Source organism: Coregonus lavaretus (genome assembly GCF_964263955.1).
Source record: "Coregonus lavaretus genome assembly, chromosome: 27".
NCBI lineage: Eukaryota > Metazoa > Chordata > Actinopteri > Salmoniformes > Salmonidae > Coregonus > Coregonus lavaretus.
The window spans coordinates 8,999,184-9,022,621 of record NC_140014.1 but is presented as its reverse complement, the minus strand read 5'-3'; the positions used below and the strand labels follow the sequence as shown (position 1 = coordinate 9,022,621).

General features: G+C 44.6%; 1 pseudogene across 1 annotated transcript in view; it reads left to right on the top strand.

The window, feature by feature from the left end:
• LOC311102593 (parkin coregulated gene protein-like) overlaps nucleotides 1-23,438 on the top strand; it is a 186,832-nt pseudogene that overhangs the window by 38,067 nt on the left and 125,327 nt on the right. Inside the window, exons 2-3 of the transcript in view lie at nucleotides 1,567-1,738; nucleotides 20,023-20,172. The product of the transcript in view is annotated as a parkin coregulated gene protein-like (transcript). The remainder of the gene's footprint in view (nucleotides 1-1,566; nucleotides 1,739-20,022; nucleotides 20,173-23,438) is intronic.

Below are 23,438 nucleotides of genomic sequence, written 5' to 3'. Positions count from 1 at the left end.
GACATTCTCCCAATCCTCTTCTGGATCATCCAAATGCACTCTAGCAAACTTCAGACGGGCCTGGACATGTACTGGCTTAAGCAGGGGGAATGCAGGATTTGAGTCCCTGGCGGCGTAGTGTGTTACTGATGGTAGGCTTTGTTACTTTGGTCCCAGCTCTCTGCAGGTCATTCACTAGGTCCCCCGTGTGGTTCTGGGATTTTTGCTCACCGTTCTTGTGATCATTTTGACCCCACGGGTGAGATCTTGCGTGGAGCCCCAGATCGAGGGAGATTATCAGTGGTCTTGTATGTCTTCCATTTCCTAATAATTGCTCCCACAGTTGATTTCTTCAAACCAAGCTGCTTACCTATTGCAGATTCAGTCTTCCCAGCCTGGTGCAGGTCTACAATTTTGTTTCTGGTGTCCTTTGACAGCTCGTTGGTCTTGGCCATAGTGGAGTTTGGAGTGTGACTGTTTGAGGTTGTGGACAGGTGTCTTTTATACTGATAACAAGTTCAAACAGGTGCCATTAATACAGGTAACGAGTGGAGGACAGAGGAGCCTCTTAAAGAAGAAGTTACAGGTCTGTGAGAGCCAGAAATCTTGCTTGTTTGTAGGTGACCAAATACTTATTTTCCACCATAATTTGCAAATAATTCATTAAAAATCCTACAATGTGATTTTCTGGAAAAAAAATTCTCAATTTGTCTGTCATAGGTGACGTGTACCTATGATGAAAATTACAGGCCTCTCTCATCTTTTTAAGTGGGAGAACTTGCACAATTGGTGGCTGACTAATACTTGTTTTCCCCACTGTACACATAGTCACGGGGGGCCCGTACACACGCACGCACACACACACGTTAAACACACAGACACAGACGCAGACAGACAGACACACACACACAGACACACACACACACAGACACACACACAAAGGGAAAGTGTGTGAAAGGGTAGCAAGGGGTGCCCCTATCACCTGGTCTTTCCTGTCAAGTTTGGTGCGAGTTTATCACAACACGAGCCATTGTGCTGCTACGCCTACTGCAATACATTGTAACAAACCCAATATCAAAGCATATTATACACACAGGTTCAGTAGCTGAAGGAATGTCTTTATGTGTGTAGGTTTGTTTAGCTGTTTTGGGGAGTATAGGCTTAAACAGTGTTACAGACAGGTGTTATTAATGTGTCGGCCCACTGGATACCACATGTAGGGGTGTCATGTTCTCCCCAACAGCTGTCTTCAGCTGTGGCTGGTGTTATAAACACCTTCTAAAGCCAGGCTTGGTTAGAAGGCTTGGCCCTGGATATTGTGTGAATCCAAGGACAAACAAAGAGAAAGGCATAAGATGAGGAAAGACCATGACTGGGTTCTATTGCAATGTAGAGGATGAACTAGGGGAGATCCCCTTGCATTGGTTCACTCACATTCAGTCCCTGGTGACCATGTAATTGTATGTGTCTGTGTCTGTGCCATGTCTGTGTGTGCAGAGCTGTTTCAAATATTTCCAGGAATGCTAGCTGTTACAGAGCCATCTCGCACATGTTGATGGAAATGTGTGTGTGTGTGCGTTGTCTCAGGTGGAGATCGAGAAGCTCGACTACCACCACTACCTGCCCTTGTTCTACGACGGACTGTGTGAGACGGTGCACCCCTATGAGTTCTTCGCCCGCCAGGGTGTCCACGACATGCTGGAGCACGGGGGCACCAAGATCCTACCCGTCATCCCCCAACTCATCATCCCCATCAAGAGTGAGTAGCCAAACGTTATTAAAACGTCACAAAAACACTGCCATAACGTTATTACAGCACAGATACTACTGTGAACGCAACCACAACACTTATCATCATCCCTTTCAAGATTGAGTGGCCCCAAACGTTACAGAAACATCACAGGAACAGTGTCACAACATTATCAGTCCACAAACATGACTCTTTCATACAACCACAACCCTCTCACATCAAATCTAGGCCAAATCTCCAATAACAAGTTTATAAAGAGATAATTTACTAACGTGTGTCCATAACCACAAGCCAGAAAGACTTGGCTTGACAATGGATAAATCCCCAATGCCGTATTCTTCAGCCACTAGTTGTTGCCTTCCACACAGTGAGGACCTCAGTGAAAAGCCCAAATATGGCCCCTTGCGTCTTCCAGACCTATTATTATATTAGACAGCAGGGTAAGTGTTCTTGTTTTGCTGTTAGCGGATGAGGCCCAGTCATAAGGCAAGGCTGCTAAGCTCCCATGAATGTGGGGACACGCTACATTTAAATGTGCTGTGCCTCTCTGACTCTGGCGAGTCCGGCAGATCAACACCTCATTGGTTTGTCCTGAAATCACACGCACAGTTGGCAGGCCGCAGGCTAGTGGGTCACGTCCAGGGGAGCTAGCAAAAATAGCTTCAACATTTAGACAGGGATGAAACAACAAACAAACAGGCTTCTAAGTTGTTATACATAGAAAAAATAAATACTTTATGATTCAGTATGCATGTATGCTCGCATGCACTCTCTCTTTCACACACATACGCACACACACAAACATAGGCTAACTTTCCACACTCTGAGAGGGTTTGTTTTGCACTGGAGCCAACTGAGTATCAGTTTCAAAGTGGGAGATTTTAAGCGGCTCCCAGTGAGTGAGTTTGAGCAGTTGGCCGTGTGTGTGTGTGTGTGTGTGCTCAGTGTTTCAGCGCCTGCTGAGGCAGAGGGGTGGAACGACCAACATGAGGCAGGGCCGCTGGAGACATGGAGACATGCTGACAGGTTGACCCTGGCAATAGAGTACACACACACACACACACACACACACACACACACTGCTTACTGAGTCGCAACAGAGGACAGGACAGAGCATGGCCCAGTCCACATCATAACACCAAGACACAACACAGTGGGTGGGACGTGTGTGTGTGTGTGTGTTTGTTTTTGTGTGTGTGTGTGTGTGTGTTTTTTTTGTGTGTGTGTGTGTGTGTGTTTTTGTATGTGTGACTTTTTGTTGTTTACTTGGTTTTCACTAGAATTCCCATTTTTCTATTTATTCACATAGTTTGTTTAATTTACCAATTGATTTCATTTGAGAAAGTCTGATTGCTGTCTGGTCATGCGTTCAGCTGTTTCACGACACTGTAAAACCAAATGGCTGCATACCGATATATGATTTTTAGACATGATTTGTCAGCCTACATCTATTGACAACTCATAAATGTGATTAATGTGTTTTATAAATAAAAGACAGCTGACATTGTGTTTTTGACTGAGACGATTATTGCTTCGATGCCTCATCTTCAAGATTTGTCCTTGGTGGTACTAGGCCTATACTGCTTAAATCTGTATCCTCTCATACACGTGTCCAAGCACACACACACACACACACACACACACACACACACACACACACACACCCAAGTCCATGTAGCCACTAAGTCCACTCATGCATACTGACTCCCTCATATAGTAGCTACAAATTCCTAGGACCCAAAGGTGAACCACTCCTTATAGAAACACACATCTAGCTGTGATAATGGAATTTTAAATGGCCTGCTTGTTATTAGCTTCTTGGTTTATTAAAATCAGGCCCATTTCGGCCTGCCGTGCGTCAAACCCGCCGGCCCATGTCTGTGTTGCAGATTAATTACTTTTCAATGAAACTCCAAGGAAGGAGTGAAAAATGTGGCTGCAATCTGAAAGGCAGAAAGTTTTCTCTGACTGACGTTAATACTGAAGCCTCCATCTGGCTGGCGCCGGCGGGCTGTTATCTTGCAACCGGCTATATCACGTTGTTGGACTCTGTGAATTTTGATGATGATGAGTCATGACTTCGGGTCACCCGATGAGAATACACAATGAACTGTGCCGTCGTCATAGACCTATACTCTGAAACTGAACTCAGGCCAATGCGGAGTGTGCTCGCCTCCTTGCACCCACATGTCACAGAGGCTACATTAGGCTTGAACAGGGTTCCCCAACAGGGTTTCCCAAACTTGGGGGGGGGGGGGGGGGGGCAAGTTTTCTTAGCAAAATAATAATTGTTGGACCTAAAAGACTGTAAAAACACCAGCAAATCAGCTCCAAATGATTTAAATTTTGGAAATCTGTTCCAAAGTGTCCCACACATAATAGAGAGATACAATGCCTTCAGAAAGTATTCACACCCCTTGACTTTTTCCAAATGTTGTTGTACATTTTAAATCTTAAACACTAGTAAAACTAAATGCATGCTCTTCAATCGAACGCTGCTGGCACCCGCCCACCCGACTAGAATCACTACTCTCGGCGGGTCTGACCCAGAGTATGTGGACAACTACAAATACCTAGGTGTCTGGTTAGACTATAAACTCTCCTTCCAGACTCACATTAAGCATCTCCGATCCAAAGTTAAATCTAGAATCGGCTTCCTATTTCGCAACAAAGCCTCCTTTGCTCATGCTGCCAAACATGCCCTCGTAAAACTGACTATCCTACCAATCCTTGACTTCAGCGATGTCATTTACAAAATAGCCTCCAACACTCTACTCAGCAAATTGGATGTAGTCTTTCACAGTGCCATCCGTTTTGTCACCAAAGCCCCATATACTACCCACCATTGTGACCTGTACGCTCTTGTTGGCTGGTCCTCACTACATATTCGTCGCCAAACCCACTGGCTCCAGGTCATCTATAAATCACTGCTAGGCAAATCCCCGCCTTATCTTAGCTCATTGGTCACCATAGCAACACCCACCCGTAGTATGCGCTCCAGCAGGTATATCTCACTGGTCATCCCCAAAGCCAACACCTCCTTTGGCCGCCATTCCTTCCAGTTCTCTGCTGCCAATGACTGGAACAAACTGCAAAACTCTCTGAAGCTGGAGACTCTTATCTCCCTCACTAACTTTAAGCATCAGTTGTCAGAGCAGCTTACCGATCACTGTAGCCCACCCAACTACCTCATCCCCATATTGTTATTTATTTTGCTCATTTGCACCCCAGTATCTCTATTTGCACATCATCTCTTGCACATGTATCATTCCAGTGTTAATACTAAATTGTAATTATTTTGCATTATGGCCTATTTATTGCCTTACCTCCATAACTTGCTACATTTGCACACACTGTATATATATATATATATTTTTTCTGTTTTATTTATGACTTTATGTTTTGTTTACCCCGTATGTAACTCTGTGTTGTTGTTTTTAATCGCACTGCTTTGCTTTATCTTGGCCAGGTCTCAGTTGTAAATGAGAACTTGTTCTCAACTGGCTTACCTGGTTAAATAAAGGTAAAATTAAAAAAATTAAAATAAAAAGTAGAATTATGTTTTTCACATTTTTTACTAATTAATAAAAAATGAAAAGCTGACATTTCTTCAGTCAATAATGTCACGCCCTGATCGAGAGAACTCTTGTTGGTGGGGTCAGGGTGTGAGTTTTCTGTTTAGATTCTACAGTGAGGGAAAAAAGTATTTGATCCCCTGCTGATTTTGTAAGTTTACCCACTGACAAAGACATGAACAGTTTATAATTTTAATGGTAGGTTTATTTGAACAGTGAGAGACAGAATAACAACAAAATAATCCAGAAAAACGCATGTCAAAAATGTTATAAATTGATTTGCATTTTAATGAGGGAAATAAGTATTTGACCCCTCTGCAAAACATGACTTAATACTTGGTGGCAAAACACTTGTTGGCAATCACAGAGGTTTCTTGTAGTTGGCCACCAGGTTTGCACACATCTCAGGAGGGATTTTGTCCCACTCCTCTTTGCTGGTCTTCTCCAAGTCATTAAGGTTTCGAGGCTGACGTTTGGCAACTCGAACCTTCAGCTCCCTCCACAGATTTTCTATGGGATTGGCTAGGCCACTCCAGGACCTTAATGCGCTTCTTCTTGAGCCACTCCTTTGTTGCCTTGGCCGTGTGTTTTGGGTCATTGTCATGCTGGAATACCCATCTACGACCCATTTTCAATGCCCTGGCTGAGGGAAGGAGGTTCTCACCCAAGATTTGACGGTACATGGCCCCGTCCATCGTCCCTTTGATGCGGTGAAGTTGTCCTGTCCCCTTAGCAGAAAAACACCCCCAAAGCATAATGTTTCCACCTCCATGTTTGACGGTGGGGATGGTGTTCTTGGGGTCATAGGCAGCATTCCTCCTCCTCCAAACACGGCGATTTGAGTTGATGCCAAAGAGCTCGATTTTGGTCTCATCTGACCACAACACTTTCACCCAGTTCTCCTCTGAATCATTCAGATGTTCATTGGCAAACTTCAGACGGGCCTGTATATGTGCTTTCTTGAGCAGGGGACCTTGCGGGCGCTGCAGGATTTCAGTCCTTCACAGCGTATTGTGTTACCAATTGTTTTCTTGGTGACTATGGTCCCAGCTGCCTTGAGATCATTGACAAGATCCTCCCGTGTAGTTCTGGGCTGATTCCTCACCGTTCTCATGATCATTGCAACACCACGAGGTGAGATCTTGCATGGAGCCCCAGGCCGAGGGAGATTGACAGGTCTTTTGTGTTTCTTCCATTTGTGAATAATCGCACCAACTGTTGTCACCTTCTCACCAAGCTGCTTGGCGATGGTCTTGTAGCCCATTCCAGCCTTGTTTAGGTCTACAATCTTGTCCCTGACATCCTTAGAGAGCTCTTTGGTCTTGGCCATGGTGGAGAGTTTGGAATCTGATTGATTGATTGCTTCTGTGGACAGGTGTCTTTTATACAGGTAACAAAATGAGATTAGGAGCACTCCCTTTAAGAGTGTGCTCCTAATCTCAGCTCGTTACCTTTATAAAAGACACCTGGGAGCCAGAAATCTTTCTGATTGAGAGGGGGTCAAATATTTCCCTCATTAAAATGCAAATCAATTCATAACATTTTTGACATGCGTTTTTCTGGATTTTTTTGTTGTTATTCTGTCTCTCACTGTTCAAATAAACCTACCATTAAAATTATAGACTGGCAAACGTACAAAATCAGCAGGGGATTAAATACTTGTTTCCCTCACTGTATGTTTAGAGTCTAGTATTTGTATTTCTATGTTTGGCCGGGTGTGATTCCCAATCAGAGGCAGCTGTCGCTCGTTGTCTCTGATTGGGGATCATACTTAGGCAGCCAGTTTTCCTGACTGGGTTGTGGGATCTTGTTTGTGTTCCTTTGTTAGGCTTGTATTGTGTTTAGCCTGAGGACTTCACGGTACGTTGTTTTTGTATGTTTATTTGAGTTAAATAAACATGTTCGCATACCACGCTGCATCTTGTTCTGACCCGTCTCTCATCGATCATGACAAATAAGTATTCAGCCCCTTTATTATGGCAAGCCTATTTGTATTATTTATTTTTTATTTCACCTTTATTTAACCAGGTAAGCCAGTTGAGAACAAGTTCTCATTTACAACTGCGACCTGGCCAAGATAAAGCAAAGCAGTGCGATAAAAACAACAACACAGAGTTACATACGGGGTAAAACAAAACAAAGTCAAAAATACAACAGAAAAAATATATATATATATACAGTGTGTGCAAATGTAGCAAGTTATGGAGGTAAGGCAATAAATAGGCTATAGTGCAAAATAATTACAATTAGTATTAACACTGAAATGCTAGATGTGCAAGAGATGATGTGCAAATAGAGATACTTGGGTGCAAAAGAGCAAAATAAATAACAATATAGGGATGAGGTAGTTGGGTGGGCTAATTTCAGATGGGCTGTGTACAGGTGCAGTGATCGGTAAGGTGCTCTGACAACTGATGCTTAAAGTTAGTGAGGGAGATAAGAGTCTCCAGCTTCAGAGATTTTTGCAATTCGTTCCAGTCATTGGCAGCAGAGAACTGGAAGGAATGGCGGCCAAAGGAGGTGTTGGCTTTGGGAATGACCAGTGAGATATACCTGCTGGAGCGCAGACTACGGGTGGGTGCTGCTATGGTGACCAATGAGCTAAGATAAGGCGGGGATTTGCCTAGCAGTGATTTATAGATGACCTGGAGCCAGTGGGTTTGACGACAAACATGTAGTGAGGACCAGCCAACAAGAGCGTACAGGTCACAGTGGTGGGTAGTGTATGGGGCTTTGGAGACAAAACGGATGGCACTGTGATAGACTACATCCAATTGCTGAGTAGAGTGTCAAGGATCGGCCGAAGTCAAGGATCGGTAGGATAGTCAGTTTTACGAGGGCATGTTTGGCAGCATGAGTGAAGGAGGCTTTGTTGCGAAATAGGAAGCCGATTCTAGATTTAACTTTGGATTGGAGATTCTTAATGTTAGTCTGGAAGGAGAGTTTACAGTCTAACCAGACACCTAGGTATTTGTAGTTGTCCACATACTCTAGGTCAGACCCGTCGAGAGTGGTGATTCTAGTCGGGTGGGCGGGTGCCAGCAGTGTTCGATTGAAGAGCATGCATTTAGTTTTACTAGTGTTTAAGAGCAGTTGGAGGCTACTGAAGGAGTGTTGTATGGCATTGAAGCTTGTTTGGAGGTTTGTTAACACAGTGTCCAATGAAGGGCCAGATGTATACAAAATGGTGTCGTCTGCGTAGAGGTGGATCTGAGAGTCACCAGCAGCAAGAGCGACATCATTGATATACACGGAGAAAAGAGTCGGCCCAAGAATTGAACCCTGTGGCACCCCCATAGAGACTGCCATAGGTCCAGACAACAGGCCCTCCGATTTGACACATTGAACTCTATCTGAGAAGTAGTTGGTGAACCAGGCGAGGCAGTCATTTGAGAAACCAAGGCTATTTAGTCTGCCAATAAGAATGCGGTGGTTGACAGAGTCGAAAGCCTTGGCCAGGTCGATGAAGACGGCTGCACAGTACTGTCTATTATCGATCGCGGTTATAATATCGTTTAGGACCTTGAGCGTGGCTGAAGTGCACCCATGACCAGCTCGGAAACCGGATTGCATAGCGGAGAAGGTACAGTGGGATTCGAAATGGTCGGTGATCTGTTTGTTAACTTGGCTTTCAAATACTTTCGAAAGGCAGGGCAGGATGGATATAGGTCTGTAACAGTTTGGATCTAGAGTGTCACCCCCTTTGAAGAGGGGGATGACAGCGGCAGCTTTCCAATCTCTGGGAATCTCAGACGTTACGAAAGAGAGGTTGAACAGGCTAGTAATAGGGGTTGCGACAATTTTGGCGGTTAGTTTTAGAAAGAAAGGGACCAGATTGTCTAGCCCAGCTGATTTGTAGGGGTCCAAATTTTGCAGCTCTTTCAGAACATCAGCTGTCTGGATTTGTGTGAAGGAGAAGCGGGGGGGGCATGGGCAAGTTGCAGCGGATGGTGCACAGTTGGTGGCCGGGGTAGTGGTAGCCAGGTGGAAAGCATACACCAGCCGTAGCAAAATGCTTGTTGAAATTCTCGATTATTGTAGATTTATCGGTGGTGATAGTGTTTCCTAGCCTCAGTGCAGTGGGCAGCTGGGAGGAAGTGCTCTTATTCTCCATGGACTTTACAGTGTCCCAAAACTTTTTGGAGTTAGTGCTACAGGATGCACATTTCTGTTTGAAAAAGTTAGCCTTTGCTTTCCTGACTGCTTGTGTATATTGGTTCCTAACTTCCCTGAAAAGTTGCATATCACGGGGGCTATTTGATGCTAATGCAGTACGCCACAGGATGTTTTTGTGCTGGTCAAGGGCAGTCAAGTCTGAGGAGAACCAGGGGCTATATCTGTTCTTGGTTCTGTATTTTTTGAATGGGGCATGTTTATTTAAGATTGAGAGGAAATTACTTTTAAAGAACAACCAGGCATCCTCTACTGACGGAATGAGATCTATATCCATCCAGGATACCTGGGCCAGGTCAATTAGGAAGGCCTGCTCGCTGAAGTGTTTTAGGGAGCGTTTGACAGTGATGAGGGGTGGTCGTTTGACCGCGGACCCGTTACGGACGCAGGCAATAAGGCAGTGATCGCTGAGATCCTGGTTGAAGACAGCGGAGGTGTATTTAGAGGGTAAGTTAGTCAGGATGATATCTATGAGGGTACCCATGTTTACGGATTTAGGGTTGTACCTGGTAGGTTCGTTGATAATTTGTGTGAGATTGAGGGCATGTAGTTTGGATTGTAGGATGGCCGGGGTGTTAAGCATATTCCAAATAAGTTCAGGAGTAAAAATATGCTTAACAAGTCACATAATAAGTTGTATTGACTCACTCTGTGTGCAATAATAGTTTTTAACATGATTTTTGAATGACTACCTCATCTCTGTACCCCACACATACAATTATCTGTAAGGTCCCTCAGTCAAGCAGTGAATGTAGAACACAGATTCAACCACAAAGATCAGGGAGGTTTTCCAATGCCTCGCAAAGAAGGGCACCAATTGGTAGATAAGAAATAATAAAAAAAGCAGAGTATGGTTAAGTTATTAATTACACTTTGGATGGTGTATCAATACACCCAGTTACTACAAAGATACAGGCGTCCTTTCTAACTCAGTTGCCGGAGAGGAAGGAAACCGCTCAGAAATGTCACAATGAGGCCAATGGTGACTTTAAAACAGTTACAGAGTTTAATGGCTGTGATAGGAGAAAACTGAGGATGGATCAAGAACATTGTAGTTACTCCACAATACTAATCTAATTGACAGAGTGAAAAGAAGGAAGCCTGTACAGAATATGCATCCGTTTTGCAACAAGGCACTAAAGTAATACTGCAAAGAAATTGGCAAAGCAATTCACTTTTTTTCCTGAATACAAAGTGTTATGTTTGGGGAAAATAAAATACAACACATTACTGAGTAAGACTCTCCATATTTTAAAGCATAGTGGTGGCTGCATCATGTTATCGGTATGCTTGTAATTGTTAAGGACTGGGGAGTTTTTCAGGATAAAAAATAAACTGAATGGAGCTAAGCACAGGCAATATCCTAGAGGAAAACCTGGTTCAGTCTGCTTTTCACCAGACACTGGGAGATTAATTCACCTTTCAGCAGGACAATAACCTAAAACACAAGGCCAAAACTACACTGAGTGGCCGAGTTACAGTTTTGACTTAAATATGCTTGAAAATCTATAGCAAGACCTGAAAATGGTTGTCTAGCAATGATCAACAACGGATTTTACAGAGCTTGAAGAATTTTGAAAAGAATAATGGGCAAATGTTGCACAATTCAGGTGTGGAAACTCTTAGAAACTTACCCAGAAAGACTTACAGCTGTAATCGCGGCCAAAGGTGATTCTAACATGTATTGACTCAGGGGATTGAATACTTATCTAATTAAGATATATTAGAATTTTTCTTCCACTTTGACATTAGTGTGTTTTGTGTACATTGTTGACAAAAACTGACAATGAAATAATTTTGAATCCCACTTTGTAACACAACAAAATGTGGAAAAAGTCTAGGGGTGTGAATACTCTATGAAGGCACTATATATGTGATTGTATACAAATGTAAGCAAGGTTTGAAATGATTATGTTTTAGTCAAATATTATATTTGTTTGGGCTTTTGCCTTCTACAAATTATTTGTAATTATGTTTCGCCCCCCTGACCATCCGCTCAAGAAAAAAATCGGCCCACGGCTGAATCTAGTTGATAATCCCTGGGCTAGAATGATTGAGAAAAGGTTGAGTATTGTGATGTTAATTTTGAGGTGTTGCGTTTGAAACCTTGAAAGAACTCGGGAATAGTAGAGTGCATGGCACAGGAAGGCCTCAATCAAAGTAACGTAAAGGGGATACTTTTTAGCACTTTGAGGCCAGATTTTCCTGTAAAGTAACCCAGACAAACTTTATCATTGTCATCCCAACATAAATTATGAGAAAATTATACTGATATGCTGTCATTAGCATTTCCTACCCTCTTTAAATAAGGAACAAAATTCTCAGCCACGTCTCCATTGAGCCTCCACAGATTGGCGTAACATTTGTTCTCTCTACGAGACCGAAATTAAACTTTCATTACAAGGAGATCCCCGGCTTAGGCAAGAGAACATTTCACAGTTATCTGAAAAGTATATTTATATTACAACAAACCTGATTGACTAAAATCTTCAAAATGTCACTCACCTGTGACATTTGGGGGAGATGAGAATACAATGCTGCGCTTAATTTTTTGGGAACGGAATATCTAATAGACACGGCTTGAATAGATTATTACTTTATTCATATCCGATGTGATGCGGATTGTACCAAACGTTAATACATCCGACTCAGATTCTCGCCCTTTTGCGAGAGGCGAGAGCCTGGATGAATAATTGAACAGTCCCACGGTCCAAATGTCACAGCTAGGGAAAATTGTTTGCACTTGTGGTAATTAGAATTTCATTATTTGTTATGTGCGTTTGAAATCCCTGTCAGTCCAGATTCAACCTTATTACCGTGATGGCAGATAGCTCTCCCCGTGTGTGAAGGAACAGGAGAGAGATGTCCTATAATGGATACACTCATTCTGCATTGTCTGTAACACTAATGCACGCACAGTCACACACACACACACTTATGCACGTATACAAACACATGCACGCAAACACACAAAAAAGCACACGCACACGCACACACACACATACACATTGAATGGAATGTATAACATATGAAGGCTTGGAAGGAAAGATGATAGGACCATCCATTCTTCATGTTCACATCCTGTCACACAGAGCGTGTGTATAAATGACACCCCTGGGTTTGACAACCTCTGTATGTAATGGAATGTTAGCCGTGTGTATGAGTGTCTCTGACTCAGAGTGGGTTTGACATGAATATGTGTCTCTTGTTTGTGATTGTGTGCATGCCTGTGTATGCGTGCGTGTGTGTGCATGCATGCACGTGTGTGTGTGTGCAAGTGTGTGTTGTTGCGTGCATGCGAGTGTGTGTGTGTGTGCATCACCTCTCCAGAGCTGTTTTCCCCCTCTCATGTCAACCTGTCAGGCCTGTCTCAGTGCAGTGCAGTATGGCTGGAAGGGAGGCTGTGTCTGCATGTGTGTGTGACAGCCATGCATTTGCATATGAGCTGTTTTAACACTCAGCCCACGGGTGATGCCGCATGCCGCTCCCTGAGTGTACTAACTGTCATACTACCCATTTTATGGTTCTTGCTCCCTCCCTCCCCCCCCCCCCCCCCCCTCTCTCCCTCTTTCCCTCTCCCCTCCTTCGCCTGCTAACATAATTCATTCTCGCCCTCTATGTCAGACATGTGTTTTCCCTCAGATAGCTTAGCTTCTCCTTTTTATTATTCAAGATTTGTTTTTGCACGAATAGTTATAACTCCTTTTAGTTCTGTTTATGAAAATATCCACTTAAGGGGACTAGGAGCTATTGGGACTGTCCTATAGCTGCTTCAGCGGCTTTGAAGAAAAATCTTTTAACGGTTAGATTGTGTTTGTCTTGGTTTTAAATGGGCAATCTGCAGTTGCTACATCCATTTTAGGACTTATACATTTATTATATATACCCATTGATTCCTGAAGAACTTAAATTGCCCCTTTAAAGGCCCAGTGCAGTCAAAAACGTGATTTACCTGTATTTTATATGTATTTCCACAATATGAGGTTTGCGGATGTAACGATTCACCGACATGCATCAGTCCCCGATTCAAATGTTTAAGATACGACTGCACCGATCCGCAGACCCAAACCGATCCAAATGTAGCATGCATCGGTCAGAAAATCGATTCAAACGTTACGAATCACGGATTCCCCCCCAAAAAACTTCTCACTACTTTCTTTCTACCTTTACGAAAATACCTCATATTTTGTGACAACTGATGCGTCCTCTCTGTCCGTGTCGAACTAAAAGCATATAGCTGTGTTGACAGTCATTGATCTACAAGTTATTTTGCGTGCCAAACAACCCTAGGGAATATCAGTAGCCTAGTCAAACTGCACACTGTGTGTGATGCGTGTGATAGAAGGAGTCAGGCGCAGGAGAGTAATACGCATCCAAAGAGTTTATTCCGTCGATAAACAGTTGCGCAAGCATGCGACAACAACACTCAGGCACAGGGGAAATCTCTACCCTGGCAACAACAAGGTAAGGGTAGCTCAACCGAGCTACACACAGCTCACAACAAACAATCACCCACACAGACAAGGAAGCAGAGGGAACACTTATACAATGACTAATTGGGGATAAGGACCAGGTGTGTGTGATTAATTAGACAAGACAAGTGGAGTGATGATAAATGGATCGGCAGCAGCTAGTAAGCCGGTGACGACGAACGCCGAAACCTGCCCGAACAAGGAGGGGAGGCAGCCTCGGCGGAAGTCGTGACACTGTGCCTAGCTTCGCGTGTTGACCAACGCGAGTTAGGCGGCCTGTTCCTGATCTTGCACATCTGCGATCAAATGCTAAAATGGCTTGCGCGATATTAGGCTTTATTAGTTGAGTGTCAAAACCTATGTCATTTGGTAGGTTGTTATCAATGCGCTGTTGGAAAATTGTGTTTTACCGGAATAAAAGTAAGCTACCGGAGACACAACTCTCATCTGGCTATACCTGCTGAACGGGGCTTACAATAGATTTTATTTGGATTATTCAGGCTCACCATCAGCAATAGTTTTGGTAGTTTCGCTTTAAACAATCGGTGTATATGGTTATTTTTTTGATATACAGGGTAAAGTTAATAATTTCATAACGAGGAATCACTTGTGCGAGGTGCACTGCATGGCTAAAGTGGGAGGAGAAAATACGTTCCAAATGGTCATGTCACGCTCTGGCTCCGGGACTCTGTAATTTGAGCCAGGGTGTGTTCATTCATTGGGTGTATTTCTATGTTTGTATTTCTGTTGGGTTCATTTCTATGTTTGGTCAATGACTCCCAATCGGAGGTAACGAGTGTCAGCTGTCGGCTCGTTATCTCTGATTGGGAGCCATATTTATCTGTATGTTTTCCTGTGGGTGTTGTGGGTTTTTGTTCATTTCGGTTCGTGTCAAACCGTAGACGTCACGTTATCGTTTATTGTTTTGATCGTGTGATCTGTATGAATAAAGGATATGTTCACTTTCAACGCTGCGCCTTGGTCCACTCGGTTAGACGATCGTGACAGAAAAACCCACCAAGATGGGACCAAGCAGCGTGTCCAGGAGCCATCGCCAGGGAGATCCCTCACAGATCTCCTTCGCCTCCTGGACTGGGTCAAGCCGAGTGAGGAAGAGAGGGGCTTGACATTATGGCAGAAGGGCGAGAAGCTGGCGAGGGACATGGAGACCTGGGCCACGGGTAGGAGAGACGCCCCGAAAATTTTTAGGGGGGGGCTCACGACGGCGGACCAGCAGGAGGCTGCGATAGAGCGGCCCAGTGGGTTGCCGGAGAAGGCCGCCGGGTTACGGGTGCCACTGGTCGAAGAGGGGATGGAGGATGTAGAGGCACGGCGAGAGGTACTGGGGTGTGTTACCAGTCCGGTCCGGCCCGTTCCAGATCCCGAGGTAGAGCCAGTGGTGTGTGTCCCCAGTACGGTCCGGCCTGTTCCAGCCCCTCGCACCAAGTGTACGGTGCGCGTCGCCAGCCCAGCCCGGCCTGTCCCTGCTCCCCGCATCAAGTCTGTGGTGCGTCTCGTCAGCCCGGCTCTGCCCGTTCCTGCTCCCCGCACCAGGTCTGTGGTGCGCTTCGTCAGCCCGGTTCTGCCCGTTCCTGCTCCCCGCACCAGGTCTGTGGTGCGCTTCGTCAGCCCGGCTCTGCCCGTTCCTGCTCCCCGCACCAGGTCTGTGGTGCGCTTCGTCAGCCCTGTCCGGCCCAGTCCTGCTCCCCGCACCAAGTCTGTGGTGCGTGTCGTCAGCCCTGTCCGGCCCGTTCCTGCTCCCAGCACCAAGTCTGTGGTGCGTTTCGTCAGCCCTGTCCGGCCCGGTTCCGCTCTCCGCACCAAGTCAGGGGTGCGCTTCGTCAGCCCGGTCCAGCCCATTCCTGCTCCCCGCGCCAAGGCAGTGGTGCGCGTCGTCAGCCTGGTAAGGCCCGTTCGTCCTCCACGCACCAAGCCAGAGGCGCTTGTCGTCAGTCCGGCTCCGGCCAGCGGGGCTAGACAGGACCAGGGGTACTTTGGGGGGTGGGAGAGGAGGTGGGGATCAAGGCCAGAGCCAGAGCCACCGCCGAGGAGGTATGCCCACCCAGCCCTCCCTTGTTTAGCCCATATTGAGGCGCGGTCGCAGTCCGCGCCTTTAGGGGGGGGTACTGTCACGCTCTGGCTCCGGGACTCTGTAATTTGAGCCAGGGTGTGTTCATTCATTGGGTGTATTTCTATGTTTGTATTTCTGTTGGGTTCATTTCTATGTTTGGTCAATGACTCCCAATCGGAGGTAACGAGTGTCAGCTGTCGGCTCGTTATCTCTGATTGGGAGCCATATTTATCTGTATGTTTTCCTGTGGGTGTTGTGGGTTTTTGTTCATTTCGGTTCGTGTCAAACCGTAGACGTCACGTTATCGTTTATTGTTTTGATCGTGTGATCTGTATGAATAAAGGATATGTTCACTTTCAACGCTGCGCCTTGGTCCACTCGGTTAGACGATCGTGACAGGTCAAAACCTTTTGATTTTGAGATTGCGATGAAATCCAAAGTTGTGCTATACACTGAGTGTACAAAACATAAGGAACACCTTCCTAATATTGAGTTGCACCCCCTTTTGCCCTCGGAATAGCCTCAATTCGTCGGGGCATGGTAGTGGGGTGGTAGATGCTTAGTCTCCCTTATGGCTCAGATCAGGTGCCTACATAGTATGCACACACACACACACACACACACACACACACACACACACACACACACACACTCACACACACATAGTACATACACTATAGACATACATAATTGACACACACACACACACACACACACCACACACACACACACACACACACACACACACACACACACACAAACACACACACACAGACGCAGAAGTCACCTCAGACAGATCCAGCTCAGAGAGGCCCAGCTCTTGAGCTCCATCAGCAAGCGATTTTAAGAAAGGAAAATTAATGTGTTTATGCAACTAATGTTAGTGCATCGAATCATATCGCATCGAGTCAAATCGCATCAAATAGATTTCAAACTAAAACATATAGTTCCTGTATCTTATCGTAACCCATGTATACAGTTGAAGTCGGAAGTTTACATACACTTAGGTTGGCGTCATTAAAACTCGTTTTTCAACCACTCCACAAATGTCTTGTTAACAAACCATAGTCTTGGCAAGTCGGTTAGGACATCTACTTTGTGCATGACACAAGTAATTTTTCCAACAACTGTTTACAGACAGGTTATTTCACTGATAATTCACTGTATCACAATTCCAGTGGGTCAGAAGTTTACATACACTAAGTTGACTGTGCCTTTAAACAGCTTGGAAAATTCCAGAAAATGATGTCATGACTTTAGAAGCTTCTGATAGGCTAATTGACATCATTTGAGTCAATTGGAGGTATACCTGTGGATGTATTTCAAGGCCTACCTTCACACTCAGTGCCTCTTTGCTTGACATGAAATCAGCCAAGACCTCAGATAACAAATTGTAGACCTCCACAAGTCTGGTTCATCATTGGGAGCAATTTCCAAACGACTGAAGGTACCACGTTCATCTGTACAAACAATAGTACGCAAGTATAAACACCATGGGGCCACGCAGCCGTCATACCGCTCAGGAAGGAGACGCGTTCTGTCTCCTAGAGATTAATGTACTTTGGTGCGAAAAGTGCAAATCAATCCCAGAACAACAGCAAAGGACCTTGTGAAGATGCTGGAGGAAACAGGTACAAAAGTATCTATATCCACAGTAAAACGAGTCCTATATCGACATAACCTGAAAGGCCACTCAGCAAGGAAGAAGCCACTGCTCCAAAACCGCCATAAAAAAGCAAGACTACGGTTTGCAACTGCACATGGGGACAAAGATCGTACTTTTTGGAGAAATGTCCTCTGGTCTGATGAAACAAAAATAGAACTGTTTGGCCATAATGACCATTGTTATGTTTGGAGGAAAAAGGGGGCCCTTGCAAGCCGAAGAACACCATCCCAACCGTGAAGCACGGAGGTGGCAGCATCATGCTGTGGGGGTGCTTTGCTGCAGGAGGGACTGGTGCACTTCACAAAATAGATGGCATCATGAAGGAAAATTATGTAGATATATTGAAGCAACATCTCAAGACATCAGTCAGGAAGTAAAGCTTGGTCGCAAATGGGTCTTCCAAATGGACAATGACCCCAAGCATACTTCCAAAGTTGTGGCAAAATGGCTTAAGGACAACAAAGTCAAGGTATTGGATTGGCCATCACAAAGCCCTAACCTCAATCCTATAGAACATTTGTGGGCCGAACTGAAAAAGCGTGTGCGAGCAAGGAGGCCTACAAACCTGACTCAGTTACACCAGCTCTGTCAGGAGGAATGGGCCAAAATTCACCCAACTTATTGTGGGAAGCTTGTGGAAGGCTTCCCGAATCGTTTGACCCAAGTTAAACAATTTAAAGGCAACACTACCAAATATTAATTGAGTGTATGTAAACTTCTGATCCACAGGGAATGTGATGAAAGAAATAAAAGCTGAAATAAATCATTCTTTCTACTATTATTCTGACATTTCACATTCTTAACATAAAGTGGTGATCCTAACTGACCTAAGACAGGGAATTTGTAGCTCTGTAGCTCAATTGGTAGAGCATGGCGCTTGTAACGCCAGGGTAGTGGGTTCGATCCCCGGGACCACCCATACGTAAAAATGTATGCACACATGACTGTAAGTCGCTTTGGATAAAAGCGTCTGCTAAATGGCATATTTATATTTATATTTATTCTGACATTTCACATTCTTAAAATAAAGTGGTAATCCTAACTGACCTAAGACAGGGAATTTTTACTAGGATTAAATGTCAGGAATTGTGAAAATGTATTTGGCTAAGGTGTATGTAAACTTCCGACTTCAACTGTACGTATCGAATCATCTTGAAAGGGCAAGATGCACATCCCTAATGAGGTTGGAATAATACTGTGACATTTTGAAAATGATGATTATGCCATTTTAGTGTAAGAGCTGTTTAAAAAGACCACCTGAAACTTCAGCTTGTTTTGGTGGGATGGAGTTTTGGCCTGCCTGGTTGGCAATCAATTATTTAATAGACCAATAAGAAAGAGTTCCAAACCTCTCTGCCAATGACAGCTAGTTTTCTATTTTCCCCTTCACACTCTGACCACTCTCAGATAGTCCTAGCTACATTCTTGCTTGAGAAATTGTTCTTTGCTAAGAAGCATTTTTTTTCTTGTTGACCATTTTTATTGAAAACAGTCACAGTAAGGTACTTACTTAATTCTTACCCAGAAATGATTTGATATGGATAAAAATGGCTGCATTGGATCTTAAAAGCAACACTTTCTTATTGTAATGAGCCAGATAAACAACAACAGGTACACAACAGCAGGGGTCTGTGGAAGTCTATTGATTTGTTAGATTTCTCTCCGTCAGAGTCCAAGATTAAGGAATAGATCAAAAGGAGGCAAACAGATGTAAGGAGTCACCTGAGCAGTGCCACACACACCTCTCTTCCCACACATCTGCCCACTAACGCCCACACAGAGACACGCACACACACACACACACTACATGTCACCCACACACACATGCTGGCAATCCTTAGTTACAAATCACAGATGTGTGCCTCTCTTTCTCTCTCTCTTCCTTCTCCTTTTTTCTCTCTCTTTTGTTCTCCCTATCAGCGTGAGATGGAGTTAAGTGCAGCTGTCGGCCAAATTGTCCATGATTGGCTCTCACTTATTCCTTCCTGTCTCCATGGTGCCTTTTCAAATCTCTGATTGCAGCCAGTAATTTCAAGTCAACGTCCGGCACCAAAAAACATTGATTTCAGTGGAGGTAGTGTGAATGCTGCGTGACCTCTTTCTCTGTCTTCCCTAGGGATAGCCTCTAAGAAAACAAGCACACACACACGACCCCCTCTCCCAGACCTGTAACCCCTGACCTCTATCCTGTGTGCACTCCATAGAAATAGAATCACTAGATGAGCCATCCCCATTCAAATCGATGTGTAGGTCTGGGTGGACGGTGGCCATATTGAATGTACCAATAACTATGATAACATTCTATTTCTTTGGTGCCCTTCCTCTCTGTCTCACAGATGCCTTGAACACGCGGAACAGGCAGGTGATCTGCACCACGCTGAAGGTGCTGCAGCACCTGGTGGTGTCTGGAGACATGGTGGGAGAGGCCCTGGTACCCTACTACAGACAGATCCTGCCCATCCTCAACATCTTCAAGAACATGAACAGTGAGTCACTTACATTATAGATCTAGCCTATACTGTGCGTCTGGCAGTATGTGTATTGTGGTGAATTTGAGGGGTAGTCCCACACTACCTACAGTGTGTACACCAGATGTTCCGAACCTCTTGATGACGTCTATGCTGTTCTGCTAAAGACACTACTGTATGTTTGTGAGTGCTAGCTCACTACAGTAAAAGGTGTGACTGGCAGTGTGTATAATGTAGAGAATATTACGGGTAGCCCAAGCGGAAATTGAATCCGCAACCCTGCAATAGCTACGCTACCTAAGCCATTACGCCACCACCAAAAATGCTGAACCACTTGTTGAGGTTGCTGGTGTTGTGCTAAGGATGCTACGGTATGTTTGCGAGTACTAGTTTACTACTGTGAATGCTCAGAGTCAGTACAGTGTGTAGCCTATGCCTTTGACTGATGGCCACAGCGATACTGTTCATGTTTACTAGGCTATACGGTGAAAGGACAGTTTGAATGGTGGATGTGGTATCTTTTTTTTCTTTTTTTTGGGGGGGGGGGGGGGGGGGGGGGGGTGTATATCAGCTTTAATATTGCAGATAGATTGTAGCTTCCATCAATGTAATTGTCTGCATCATTTCCAATCCCCCATATTATTATTTTTGTATATACAGTTGAAGTCGGAAGTTTACATACACCTTAGCCAAATACATTTAAACTAAGTTTTTCACAATTCCTGACATTTAATCCTAGTAAAAATTCCCTGTCTTAGGTCAGTTAGGATCACCACTTTATTTTAAGAATGTGAAATGTCAGAATAATAGTAGAGAGAATGATTTATTTCAGCTTTTATTTCTTTCATCATATTCCCTGTGGGTCAGAAGTTTACATGCACTCAATTAGTATTTGGTAGCTTCCCACAATAAGTTGGGTGAATTTTGGCCCATTCCTCCTGACAGAGCTGGTGTAACTGAGTCAGGTTTGTAGGCCTCCTTGCTCGCACACGCTTTTTCAGTTCGGCCCACAAATGTTCTATAGGATTGAGGTTAGGGCTTTGTGATGGCCAATCCAATACCTTGACTTTGTTGTCCTTAAGCCATTTTGCCACAACTTTGGAAGTATGCTTGGGGTCATTGTCCATTTGGAAGACCCATTTGCGACCAAGCTTTAACTTCCTGACTAATGTCTTGAGATGTTGCTTCAATATATCTACATACATTTCCTTCCTCATGATGTCATCTATTTTGTGAAGTGCACCAGTCCCTCCTGCAGGAAAGCACCCCCACAGCATGATGCTGCCACCTCCGTGCGTCACGGTTGGGATGGTGTTCTTCGGCTTGCAAGTGCCCCCTTTTTCCTCCAAACATAACAATGGTCATTATGGCCAAACAGTTCTATTTTTGTTTCATCAGACCAGAGGACATTTCTCCAAAAAGTACGATCTTTGTCCCCATGTGCAGTTGCAAAGCGTGGTCTTGCTTTTTTATGGCGGTTTTGGAGCAGTGGCTTCTTCCTTGCTGAGCGGCCTTTCAGGTTATGTCGATATAAGACTTGTTTTACTGTGGATATAGATACTTTTGTACCTATTTTCTCCAGCATCTTCACAAGGTCCTTTGCTGTTGTTCTGGGATTGATTTGGGTTGGTTTTTGCTCTGACATGCACTGTCAACTGTGGGACCTTATATAGACAGGTGTGTGCCTTTCCAAATCATGTCCAATCAATTGAATTTACCACAGGTGGACTCCAATCAAATTGTAGAAACATCTCAAGGATGATCACTTGAAACAGGATGCACTTGAGCTCAATTCCGAGTCTCATAGCAAAATACTGAATACTTATGTAAACATTTTCAAACTTTTATAACAGCCTGTTTTTGCTTTGTCATTATGGTTTATTGTGTGTAGATTGATGAGGGGAAAAAATTATGTAATCCATTTTAGAATAAGGCTGTAACGTAACAAAATGTGGAAAAAGTCAAGGGTCTGAATACTTTACGAATACACATATACATACTGTACATACATATAAAATACATATGTGGTATGGTCTCATAGTAAAAAGTGGCTGTTTGTATTCTATTTTATGGGGGCGTAGTCGAGGTAAGCTTCAAGTTTACCCACGTCTCTGCACAGCTGCTCCGAGCACCTTCCCCAGAATGCTCCGGCTCGGCCATTTCCAGGAATCATGGGCTTGAGAGCTGTCACTATGTTAATAGGCGTTTTTTGTGTGCGTGCGTGTGCATGCATGTGTGTATGCTCACTTTCACTTGCTATAAAAGCTTACTTTTGTCCATACATCCCCTGAATGTCCCATATCCCATCAAGGTTGACCTTGAGTCGTGTTCGTCTTCTTTCATCTAACTAGATGCATCACTTTTCCTATTCCCATCAATGTATTGGCTTTAGACTAGAGGACAACCAACGTCCTTCTGATCCCCCAGCCACCACCCCTATCCTACGTGACACACGGCATCTCCAGATTGGCATTCGATAGGCAGGGCTCTTTGTGTGACGCTGTCAAGCCTCAAAGCGTCGACACGGCCCCATTCACAGCCAGACGGTGAGAGACAGACAGACAGCTCGACTCAGACAATCCCCAAAACGCCAGTCATTCACCGGTGTCAGTGGAATGTGAAAGAAGAGTGGCATTGTGAATCATTCACTTAAAACAGAGCTTAAACAGGGCCTGAACACAGGGCTTTAGTCTATTAATCAATATCCAATTTGAATCGCTTGTCTCTTTAATTTGGTTACATTATCTCGTTGCCATTTTAGCATTGGGGGAGGAGAGAAAAAAGGAGAGATCGGGAGAAAAAGAAAGAAAGAAAGACAAAAGGGCGGATAGAAAAGCCTGTCTTATTAGCGTTGGGGCCTTATGCAAATCTCCTCTGTAAATTAGCTGTCAAATCAATCCCTAAACCGTTTTGGAGCGGGTGTATTTTGGGCGCAGCGGTTGGGCTGGCGAGCCCCACCAGGAATAGTTTATCTCTGCTTGATAGCTGCCCTGCTGCCTGGGCTGGCTGCTTCCTCGGTCTGGTCTGGCATTCATTATTCCAGCCCCAGCCCCTATCACCTGACTCAGCTGGTCCCTGCTGCTCCTGCTTCCTGCCCAGCCTGCTGGCTGGCTGCTGGGGTCTGACCTCTAACAGGGGGCCAGTGCTGAGGCAGAGTACACACACTGGCAACCAGGCCTCGAATTTCCCGGCGGCATCGACGGCCATGGCCGTGGATGCCCCCTTGTGTGGCCGTAATGCCCCATAAAAAATGCCTTGCGGCCAAAGTGGCCATTATGCCCTTG